The sequence below is a fragment of the Tamandua tetradactyla genome, chromosome 5 (assembly GCF_023851605.1).
Source record: "Tamandua tetradactyla isolate mTamTet1 chromosome 5, mTamTet1.pri, whole genome shotgun sequence".
NCBI classification, from domain to species: domain Eukaryota; kingdom Metazoa; phylum Chordata; class Mammalia; order Pilosa; family Myrmecophagidae; genus Tamandua; species Tamandua tetradactyla.
The window spans coordinates 179,882,540-179,895,256 of record NC_135331.1 but is presented as its reverse complement, the minus strand read 5'-3'; the positions used below and the strand labels follow the sequence as shown (position 1 = coordinate 179,895,256).

At 38.4% G+C, this 12,717-nt stretch overlaps 1 protein-coding gene and 1 pseudogene across 9 annotated transcripts in view; one reads left to right on the top strand and one right to left on the bottom strand.

Moving 5' to 3' along the window:
• FAM184A (family with sequence similarity 184 member A) overlaps positions 1-12,717 on the top strand; it is a 151,726-nt gene that overhangs the window by 16,922 nt on the left and 122,087 nt on the right. The gene's annotated exons all lie outside the window — the stretch shown is intronic.
• Positions 6,064-6,409, bottom strand: LOC143682909 (small ribosomal subunit protein eS26 pseudogene; annotated as a pseudogene).

The window sequence follows — 12,717 nt, the reverse complement described above, 5'->3', positions numbered from 1 at the left end:
CTGTATGGTCTTAGAATGTGAATCTTATTATGCTTAATGTTTTTTAGTAGTAACTAGGAAATTACAGGTATTCAACAAATGTTAAACAACAGAATAAAATTTTAAAGCAAAACTGTTTAAATGGATTATTGGACCAAATTGCCTTCAGATGTGATGATTGATTTAATATCCATTTACACAAAAACTGCATATTTTGCTATCATAAAATAAATAAAAATACAAAAACTCATGCATTTTACTAATTATATGGGATTCTTTTTTAGGTTTTGTTACCTTTTTCATTGATTCTGAAAATTACATTTAAAAAAATCTAAATATCTTTTAGAGAATGTGAATAGAAGTTGTGATAAAAGGAGAGATATGCTGATGTAGCCTCTAGAATTAACATCTGTGAGGTACAGAACTTTGCTTGTCTTACTTCATTTCCATATGTGTAGTTATTCAGAGCTTTTGCGTACCTAATTTATACTAGGCACTGTGGGAGACACACATAAGTCAAAGAGCTTGTCTTTTAGGAGCTTAGAATCTTACAGATGTACAAGACAGAAAGTAACTCTGAGACAGACCATTATTGGTAAATTTCAGAGTTTAGTTTTATCTGAAAGAAACTCACCAGCTCAGCAAGAGCATTCTGAGTCCTTTCATTCCCTCTACCAGTTACAACTGCTTTTATTACAAGGTAGGAGTCAATGGAGTTAGTCAGTCTTGTCCCCGTAGCACTTAGTTACAATTTCTTGGGGGATCATACCAACAATAAAAACAAAGAAGTGTATTATAACTTCTACATGTTAGGTATTGTGTTAAACACTTCACATATACTGTCTCATTTAATAATCATCATGTTCTAGTTTGCTAGCTGCCAGAATGCAATATACCAGAAAAGAAATGGCTTTTAGAAAGGGGAATTTAATAGGTTGCTAGTCTAAGGCTGAGAAAATGTCCCAGTTAAACAAGTCTATAGAAATGTCCAATCTAAGGCATCCAGGGAAAGATACTTTGGTTCAAGAAGGCCAGTGAAGTTCAGGGTTTCTCTCTCAGGTGGAAGGGCTCATGGCAAACAGTCAGATTTTCTCTCTCATCTGGAAAGGCACATGGTGAACACAGTCAGGGTTCCTCTCTTATCTGGAAGGGCACATGGTGAACACGGCGTCATCTGCTAGCTGCTTCTCCTGGCTTCCTGTTTCATGAGGCTCCCTGGAAGGCGTTTTCCTTTTTCATCTCTAAAGGTTGTTGGCTCATGGACTCTGCTTCATGGTGCTGCAGCATTCCCTGCTATCTCCAAATCTCTTTCATTCTCCAAAATGTTTCCTCTTTTATAGGACTCCAGAAACTTATCAAGACCCACCCAAATGGGTGGAGACATGTCGTCACCTAAACCAGCTTAACAACCACTCTTGATTAAATCACATCACCGGGAAGATGATCTGATTTAGTTTCAAACATACAATGTTGAATAGGGATTATTCAATATGAAATGGGATTTTGATTAAAACATGGCTTTTCTAGGGGGCATGTATCCTTTCAAACCAGCACACATCATAACAACTTCTTGAAGTAGGTATTATTCACCTCATTAAACAGAAAAAGAAACTGAGGCTTAGAGAGATTTTAAATAACTTTCCGAGAGTTGCACATTTGGTAAGTAAAAAGGATTTAATCCTTGTCATCTTCTCTCCAATATATTTGGAATCCTGTGTTAAAAACCCCAGTCTGCTAACATTCAGAATGGTAAGATGAGAGTGCCTCTTGGAAGCAGTTCTAGTTCATTCTATCTTGCCTCATATCTCTGTTCCCAGTGGATTTTGGCTCTAAATGCAGGCCCCTTCATCATCTAGTTTCTCCTCAGGCAGTTCTAGCTTCCTTTTCCTGAGTACTCAACTGGTCTTTATACCTGCTTTCTATAATTCTTATTCCATGCCAAACAAAATTCTCTGCAGCCGCATGCCTTCATAAAACTCTTTCTCCTTCCTTTAATTAAAAACCTGACTCTCTTCCCCTTGATACTGTTTTTTTCTGCAACCTTTGCAGGTGATCACTGCTCATTTTCATACATTTCATCAATCCAAGGCCCTGGAAGTGCTATCTTTTTTCTTCTGTTTCCCATTGCAACTTGTAAACTATTACTCCTCAACTCTTATGTAAATATAATTCTTTAGGAATAGGCCAACTGACCCTTTCCCCTACCCATTTCCTTATTGCCTCCCAGGCTTACTGTTGGTGGCACATCTCACTTCCTAGCCTCACATTTGTTGAACCTCTCAGTATTTGTGATGTTTGCCTCAACCAAGCTAGTTGTACACATTTTTCTCTGAATCTTAAACTCCAGAGTACATGGAAAGTACTCTGTAAATATTTATTGGTTAAATAAATGAACTTCTTAACTTTTCAACGCTCCCTTTTTTCACATTTTGCATATTCTTCAGTCCCTTTGGTCCTTGGGTCCCTTCATTGTCTCTCTCTATCCATCAGCCCTTCCTTTCTCTATCCTTCCTAGACTACTTGGGCTGTTGCACTAACATAGCCCTCAGCTGTGTTCTCCCAAGTTTTTCCAGAATCAGCAGAAGGATTAGATTGACCAGATGTATAGCTTAGTCACCCTTAATATATGGCAATTTTGTAAAAGCAAAATCCTCATGTGTCCGTCTCTGGAAGGGTGGAGCTGAGAAGAGTGAAATCGAAGTAGCCTCAGAAGGGGAGATCCTTGGATGGAAACAAGTTCCAGGGGACAGCTTTGAATTGTGACTGAGAAAATGATACCTGATTTTAACAGAATATCTTCTGAAAAGTCTAAATTTTAACCTAGAATTGACTGAATACTTAGAAGCAACAGGACTGAGTTTTTCTTTGTGAAGTGGTTATAAAGACTCATCAAGGAAATGATGTTCTATCAGGAAAATGAAAAGCTATAATTTGTGAGTGACCAATTTATACTTACTAAAGATAGTAGTAGAAAGTTAGGAAATGGAGCATTATTTGTAATAGTACAGTGGTTTGAAGAGCTTATATTGAGAGTATATATCGAAAAGAATGGTCTTTTTGTTTAAAACATTAAAATGTACTTTTCTGACAAAATTATACTTTTAGATGAGAGTAGATATATAAAATTCAATATAGCCAACTCTCATTAATAAAGCATTTATGATGATAAACATCCGATGTACTGGTATATGGTGCTTTGTTTGTGATAAAAGCTAAATAACACTTAAACTTGACAGAATGTTTACTTATGGCTATTACTGAGTGCACAGCATCTTGCTTCAAGTAATTATGTCTTTTAGTCTTGACCTAATTCAAATGTAGATTGGAATAAGAGGGTGAAACCACTCTGAAATAATTCCAATAAGTGGAGAGGATGTTGAGAAAGAAGCTTTTAAAATAAATAAGTTAGAAACCAAACATTAGAAAATGGCTCTGTTGAATATGATGGTTTCCAGAGTAGAACAATTAAAATAAATGGGACAGGGCGGGCCACAGTGGTTCAGCAGGCAGAGTTCTTTCCTGCCATGCTGGAGACCCAGGTTTGATTCCCGGTGCCTGCCCATGCAAATGAATGAATGAATGAATGAATGAATGAATGAATAAACAAACAAACAGTAGACGTTACTCACTGGTAAAAAGAAAAAAGGAAAGAAAGAATTATTTGGGAATGAGAGTTTCAGTATAGAAGAAAAAATGTGGAATGTGTTCATTAAAATGAGGAGATGGCCCTGTTTTTCAGCATGTGTATTCCAATTATCTATTACTGGATACCTTTCATACCACCCCTAAGTCTTGTGAAAAATAGCAACCATTTATTATGTTTAAAAATTCTTGGGACAAGAGTTCAGAGAGGAGACAGTGGGAATGGCCTGTTTCTACTCCACCAGGTCTAAAACCTAAGATGGGAAGATTTAAACGGCTTGGTCTGACTCAGTCATCTGGGAGTTGAAACAGTTGGGCTGGAGGATCCACTTCCAAGATAGATCTTCATATCTGGAGCCTGGACTGAACTGACTCAAAGACTGGGCTCAATGGGGACAAGCTACCCTGGCCTCTCCATGTAGCTTGGGCTCTTGACAGCATCTAGAGACTGAATGTTTCAAGAGACAGAAGATGCAAGGTTTCTATTAACCTAGCCTGGGAAGTTATTCGGTATCAGTTTTGCCACTTTTAACTCACATAACTGAATTTAAACCTAGCCTAGATTGCAGAAGAGAGAAATTAGAGACTCTATGCCTTAATGGGAGAGTGGCAAGTTCACATTGCAGTAGAGTGGGATGGGAAATATTGTGGCCATCTTCAGAAAAGACAATATGGTACAACATAAACTTTCTGGGAAGAGGAAGAATAATTACAGCTTTTTACAGTGGTTAGCAACAAACTTTTAAGAGTAAATACTTGATATATTTTAGTGATAATGTTGGATTTTTAAAAGATCTATTATAAAATTATAGAGACTTTTCTTGTATTCCTACTTATGTATATATTAGATAAACTGCTTCATTTATTAAGGGAATGCGTTAAATAAAACATTGTAAATTGTAATTAACATTGTAAATTGTTAGTTCTATTTCTTCATTAAATTCAATAGGTGGTAACATAATATGTGTTATTGGGAACCAACCCACCCTGCCATTTTAAACACAAATGCAAGATCTCCAGATTAGCAGAGACATTTTCCCTCAGTCCTAAATGCAAATCTAATAAAACATTGTAAATTGTAATTAACATTGTAAATTGTTAGTTCTATTTCTTCATTAAATTCAATAGGTGGTAACATAATATGTGTTATTGGGAACCAACCCACCCTGCCATTTTAAACACAAATGCAAGATCTCCAGATTAGCAGAGACATTTTCCCTCAGTCCTAAATGCAAATCTAAGAAAGGTATTCTTAGGTATATGGTAATAACAAAGACTTTTTATTTTAAGTACAGCAGAAAGTTAGAATGTATAGTGTATACTATAAAATGGTGCCTACTTTGGATATTGTCATTACTCAGCCAATTGCCGGTGATTTACATATTGGCACAGTAAGAAAGATGGCTATATTTTCAAGGCCATTAGAGCTTAGTTCCAAGATTTTGGATTTTTGCTTCAGTGGTAATAATGTATGTGTGTTTCACCTGGGCAGCATCCTTTATGGGTTTCGAGTTGTACCACATTAATATTTAACCATACTGTGGAAGAAATTTCTCAGTCTGATTTAGTTCTGATTTCTTTCATTCTTAGCGCCTTTGAATAAGGGATAAAGAGGAGCACATGGTGTCATAAATAGTGGTTGAATCAATAATAAAGAAACCCAATCCTAAGCACTCTTTTGAGTGCCCACCAGACCGGGTCTATATAAGACCCGTCTAGTGACGTCTGAGGAGGTTAGTGGTCTTGTAGACTTGATACTGAATATTTATGATAGTTGAGCTCTTCTGTTTTTGCCTCTTGGCTTCATTTTATCACAACATAAATCTTTGGCATATTGTGAGTTTCCAAATTCTCATCACTTTAGGAAGAAAGGAATTTCCTAACAAAAACTGAGGTTAGTTAGATCATATGTTAATAGCATTAGTCTTTGGAGATATAGGAAGATTTTAGTGATGGAGTTGATAAACTAACTGCATGATAGAACTGTGATTTAGTAGCCAGTTAATCTGATGCCCAATCCCAAGTGATATCCTTAGAAAAGACAAGAGTTATATTCTGGTGAGCATAAAATCTCACTGAGGGATGGTAGAATCCTAAATTAACTTTAGGAAACATCTATCCAGTTCATTCTTTTAGGCTGTCATCTGCACTTGGATGTCTGCCATCACCTCAAATGCCACATGTCCAGAATTGAATTAATCATCTTCTCCACTAGACCTCCCTCCCATGCCAAAAAATAAAGAAATAAATGTGAAAAAATGTGATTTCCTTCCTCAACCCTTGCATGTCTGCCTGGCTTTGCCTTAAATCTAACCCTTTAAACTGGGACTTTGAAGTTAAGTTTTCCTCTTTTCCTATGTGTTTTTGTTTCTTATTTTGAATTTTTTTTAAGTTTAATTTTCATTTTATTTTCTTCCCCGAGAGTAGTTTTTCTTCAGCTCCTTACATGGGCTTTAGTGGAGGTCATGGGGCAGCACCCACAGGTCTAAGCTGGGGTGGGGGTGTCCTGTCCTTATGGGTATCGCAGGATTGGTTCTTGACCACCTCGCTGTGAATGGCACAACAAACGCAGTAATGTAGCTTCACATGCAGCTTAGGAAGCATATAGGTGCCAAAGACACTTGCTTTGGAAATGTCTCTGACAGCTGTAGTCTCTACTATGTTTTGAAAGACAAGCTTCTAAATGGCCTCGTCCTTGGGCCCGCAGTGCAGTTCACGCAGCGAATAGGTGCACATGGCTGTGGTCCTTTTTAGCACGACCGATGTTGTTCCTTCTGTTCTTTGTCATCTTGGAAGTGAGCACCTGAGAGCTGAAGTATCTTTTGATGTTCCTTTTCATTTCCATACCCCTGTAGGAGTCAGTTCAGGCCTTATTTCTGCAGTCTCTTGACTTTCACTTTCTACCTACTTCAGTTTAATGCCTAGTGCTATGGTACATTGATTAATAAATGTAATCCCCTGCACTCATTTTCTTTTTGTTGTTCACATCAAGTCTAAACTTCTCTGCATGTTTTTTTTGCTTGTTTGCCTATTTTTCTTTTGGGGCAGGGGAATTCCAGGCTTAAGTACTTCAGTTGGAAAAGGTTTTCTTCCATTATTACTTTTATTCACTTATAAATCAAATGGCGAACAGACTCTAAACTATAGTGAGTCTTCAACTGGAAAATGAGGAAAGAGAATGGAATAAAATTTAATAGGACCAGGGAGAAAGGAGAATGGAAGTACTAGGCCTGTAGGTTTAATGGCCCAAGATGTGTTAGGAGGGAGGGACCAGAAGAGGGCCAGAGAGGCATGGTGGGGGCTGTAGTCTAGGAGAGGGGTGATTTGCAATGTGGAAAAATTAGGTAGGGCTTGGGAGATATCGAATGTGAAATTGGGAAGCAGGAGAGGAACTGAGGAGAAGGGACGAAACTGGAATCTATAGAGACAGAGCTGATAGATGCTGCTGGGTTGAGGGCAGGGGTGGGTGGGATAGAGCTAAATATAGATCAACAGGGTGGTAGCAGAGACATAATAAAGACCAGACCTTAGAGAAGAAGTGGAGACTGTGGGTTTTGTAGGAGGAGGAAGAGAGTAGAATTACTGGGCAAGGGGCATGGCTTTTGGGGAAGTACCCACTATAGAAGTTGACATGGCAAGTAGGAATCCATAATAACCCATGCCCCCTGTAGAGAGTAGCACAGGGCAAAAGCATTTTGTAATGTTCAAATAAATTTCATATATGAGCTTTTACATCAGCAAGTTGTATTATCTGTATCATGTTTACTTTGAAAGAGTGAGGTTGCCATCATTAGTCATTGGGAAAATGCAAATCAGAACTACAAAGAGATACCAGTAGGATGGCTATATCAAAGAAGTGGGCAATAACAAGCATTGGTGAAAATGTAGAGAAGTTGTAACCTTTGCACATTGCTGGAGAGATTGTAAAATTGTGCATCCCCTTTGGAAAACAGTTAAGCAGTTCCTCAAAAGGTTAAACATAGAATTACCACATGACCCAGCAATTCTGCTCTTAAGGTATATACCCAAGAAAATTGAAGACATATATTCACACAGAAACTTACATACAAATGTTCATAGCAGTATTATTCATAAATCCAAAAAGTAGAAGTAACCCACAAGTCCATCACCTGAAGAATGTATAAACAAAATGTGATCTATCCATACAATGCAGTATCATTTAGCATTAAAAAAACGAGTACTGAGACATGTTGAAAACATTATGCTTCATGAAAAAAACCAGACACAAAGGTCCACATATTATATGATTCCATTTATATGAAATGTCCTGAGCAGGAAAACTGTAATTGTAGAAAATATAGTGGTTGCCAGGCGCCGGGGTACAGGGAGGGAAGTAACTGCTGATGGTTAAAGCGTTCCTTTTTGGAGTTAAATATGAATTTTTTTCTGTAAAAAATTGTATGTTGACAGCATTAAAGTTCTTTCCTGGAACTTCATTACCTTTCTTAACCTCAGATCCTTTCAGAATGGCACTGATATTTTCCCAGTAGGAAGAGCATCACAATATTCATCTCATTAAACTAAATGTAGTTCTTACTGAGAAGTAGATTGAGACCTGAAAATGTTTATCATGATAGGAAACAGCCAAATGTGGGTAGCCATCTGGATGGGGGTGGGTAATAAATGTGTAGCTTTTTAAAAGGCCAGTTGGTGATTCTGGTAGCTTGGAGTTGTTAATCCCAGAAAAAAAAAACATGTTCTTAAACTTAATCCATTCCTGTGAGTGTGAACCCATTGTAAATAAGACCTTTTAATGAGGTTACTTCAGTTAAGGTGTGGCCCACTTGAACCAGGATGGGTCTTATCCTATTACCGAATCCTTTATAAGCAGAATGAAATTCAGACACAAAGAGAGGAAGCCACATAAGAAGCTGTACGTCAGCAGAACCCAGAGAAACCAGAGAAGTTTCTATGTGCATTGACAAATGACAGAAAAGCCAGAGACCAAGGATTGCTGGCAGCCAGCCCCAGAACACCACAGGCCTCTGAGACAAAGCGTTACCTTGATGACACCTTCATTTTTGACTTTTCCTAGTCTCAAAACCATGAGCCAATACATTTCCATCCTTTAAATCAGCCCATTGCACAGTATTTGTTTCAGAAGCCAGGAAACTAAAGCAGTGATTCTTATGTTACCCTCTACCACAACATGTTAAGAATATCTGCCACAGTAATCAAAAGTTATTAATGGGAGTGTAATATCCCTTTGGTTATTGGGGAAAAAAAAAAAAACAAAGCTTAAACATAATTAGCCTTTGGGTGATATGTTCTTAGAAGTGCTTGCTCTTCTTGGAATTTAAGAGTTAAGATTAGAACAACAGATAGACCTGAGAGTCATTCTGAAGAATTATACCCTACCCCAGATCAAGTTTGTCTGAAACCTTAGCTACGGGAGCATATGAATGAGTTGAGTTGGTAGGTGCTATACAAATCCTCTGTAATTCATAAGCAATGAAACCTAGTTAAGATAGAATGAAATTTGAAGAGGTTCAGAACCTCACTGGCAGAACAACTTGTAGAGAGTATCTCTCCTCCCACTTTCAATCCGTCACCAGATTTCCTTGCTATGATCTTCTAAACAGCTCTTCAGTCAACCTTATTCTCTGTCCCAAGGTTTGTATTAGGAACCTTGGGGTTGTTTCTTGAATTATTTTGGTGCCTCTTAAATGTTCTTTAGTCTGACGGCATCCAGTATATACTCCACAATGCATCCAAAGTTTTAATTTCTAAAATGTTAGATCAGTTGTTCCTCTGCTTAAATCCTTTACTGATTCTCTATTACCTACAAAGAAAGGAATATTTACTGAATTCAGTAAAAGGTACTAGAACATTGTCTTATGACTGATTCATTATATAGGGGTACCTTCCTTTAAGAAAACTCAGTATATGGAAATTCAACTTCCCTATGAGTTTTGGACAAAGCCTGTATTCAGTTTGTGTGATACTGATCTCTCACCTAATGCTCCTTCCTGTCAGTGTCTCAGGTGGTAAGTTTTTGATTCATTTGGGGAAAGTGACTTCAGGCTTAGATCAGGAAAAGGGCCCAGCCAGATCAAGTACAACTTTGAAGGCTGCAAAAAGAGTGTGAGGTTTTTTTTAAACTATGTGTATGCGATGGGAGCCATTAGAGGATTGTAAGTAAGGGCTCTGTTACATTTTGAGGAATATTGCAGCCTAGCATGAGTGGTGTGAAGAATGGATGGCAGCAAGAAGGAGTGGAAGTAGGGAGATCAGTGAGGAGACCATTGCAGTAGTTCAAGCCGTAGAACCAGAGATGATGCTTGCAATGGAAACTGAGAGACATGCAGAGATTCATGATACATTTTGGAGGTAGTATGGATAGGACCTGCAGTGGCTTAGATAAGGTGTAAGAGAATGAGTAGCAGTAAGAACTCGTAAGTGATATACTTGTATACTTTGGTTCTTTTTTTGTATGCTGTGTGGTGGGGGTCACATTTCATTCTTTTTCCATTTGACTATCCCGTTGTTGGAGCATCATTTGTTGATTTTTTGGGAGGGAGGGTGGCGAGTGCACAGGCTGGGAATCAAACCTGGGTCTCCTGCATGGCAGGTGAGAATTCTACCACTGATGAACTACCCTTACACCCCCTATATTTTGGTTCTTTAACAGCACATTTCGGTCTGAAAGGAAGAGATGGAGAGAAAATTAGAATATAGTTGTCTGTATAAAAACTAGATGATTACAAAATCTTCAAGTCCATGAATTATGCTTGTGTTAGGTAGTTAATCTTAGGGATAAGAAAGAAATATGTAATTTGGGGAATATAAGGGCCAGTCACAGACAATGTAAACAGGCCAATTCTGGAGAGACTTTAGTCATGCTTCAGGAGACACTCAGGAAATCTTGCTTCCTACCACTCACCAAAGGTCTGCATCCAGCTTCAGGCCTGAGTTCCATGCGTAGATGTGGTTACCTGGGAACCTGAAGCATTGATGGCTTTGGCTCCAATGGCTCTGGCCTCCTCAGGTATCTCACCACATACAACCAGGTTCTACAGAGTTTAGTGTGTATTACTTAAAATCCCTATCCCAATCCTGTTTAACTCATTAAATTTTACTGACATCCAAGCCCTTCACTCAGAATCCTATTTGTTTGTGATCAGACCTTATAACACAGTATAGACCTTCCATTCTTACTCTGTCTTGTCAGTAAAGGTTCCCCAAACTTGTGGATCCTATGATGTACCAAGTAATGGTGGTAGTGGCAGTTGCTTTTCTTAAGATCTATTCTGTATTCCTGGCCAATCTGAAGCACAGTATAAGGGCATGTAAGAGGACAGGGATATCAACACAATGATAGAATAAGATGTTCCAGAATCTCAACCACCTCATAGGAACGTTGAAAAACAGGGAAAAATTGTCAGAACCAGCTTTTCTTTGAATTCTGAAAGACAGTCAAAGGTTTATAGCAATCGAGCAAATGCTGAGTGAAAAATGTCAATTTAAAATTGTAGGAAAACACAGAGACAGATGTATGATTCCACTTGCATGAAATAGCTATTATGCAAACTCACAGAGACTGAAAGTATAGAGTACAGGTTACCAGGGACTGCAGTCTGGGGGAGGGAGAATGGGGAGTTAATAGATAACGAGTGCAGGGTCTCTGAAGAGATGGAAAAGTTCTGGTAGTAGATGTTGGTGAGGGTAGTGCAGCATTGCGAATGTGATTAATCCACTGAATCGTAGCCCAGCATCTTTGAAAAATAAATACTGCAATAGGTCACCTTATTTATTTCTGTAAACAAATAAAGTTGAGAAATGCTTAAACAGTTAAATGGGTTTCTTGAGTAAAGGTCTTCTTAAAGCCTTTACTATGGTAATCGTGCATTGTAAATATCTGAGAATATATACTATTATGTAGTTTTCAAAACTTACTTGGCTATGAATATCCTTCTTTCTCAGAGCAACTTATAGGATTAATGTTTCTTGGGAAATGTTTTGGAAAACTGTAACACAAGAGATCTCCATTGTACCATGCAGGTGAAATGCTTCCTACTGATTTTCTATAGCCCTTAGTTCATTGTTTGTGGTAGAGTTGTTCATATCATGCTATAAAATATCCATTGCACTAGTCTGTGAACTCTTTGACTATAGAAATGTCTCCATCTCTTTATCTTCAGGGTCCAGCACACTGCCACAAAGAAAACACTGAATGAACATTGAATAAATGTATCAAGCCTGAATAAATGAATGATTGAATAAATGAGTTTTAGAAATATGGCTTATCCAGTTTTTTTTCAAAATGGCAAGAACCTGACCAAGGAGAACCAGCCACTCTGGCAGTTGTAGTCATAGGTGGGGGAATGCCAAGAAATGTCAAAGGGATGGATTTTTCTTTGTTCCTGGACAAGAAGCAGTCTAAACAATAACCTTCCCACTCAGCTCCAGCAGTGCAGTACAGAGATGGTCCTTCTCCTCCCTCTGCTGAAAGAGAGAGCAGAGGAGAGCAACTCCCTGAGGACAGTTCACTCAATTTAAGCTCTTGATTGGGAAACCTGAGGAACGGGGTCCTGCTCTGAAAAGGATTTTTCTTTTTCTCTTCTGTGGCTGTGTTTCTATGCATTGATTACTCTTTGGATGCAGCTGCAAAATTTCTCGGGCTCCACTGCCCCAGGCATAGGCAGAAACAGTTGGACATTTTATTTTATCTCATTTCTCTCTTCCCCCTTTTGGTCGAGAAGGTTTTCTCAGTCAGTCCCCTGGTGCTGAGTCCCAGCTCATTCTAGGATTTCTGTCCCACATTGCCAGGAAGGTCCACACCCCTGGGAGTCATGTCCCACGTAGAGACGGGAAGGGTGGTGAGTTTGCTTGTCATGTTGGCTGAGAGAGAGAGGCCACATCTGTTATATTATTTTTGAAACTGTTCTGTAAACTTGAAATTATTTCAAAATTAAAAGTTTATAATAAAGGATTGAAAGGAAGGCCTCATGGTGCTTTTACTAGTCTTTATCCCACACTCTCTGGGATTAGCATGGTTGCAGCTCATGCTCCTGGTGTGAGTCCCTACTCTGGTGTTCTGGAGGAAGCAGAGCATGCTCTATTCACAGAATGGGA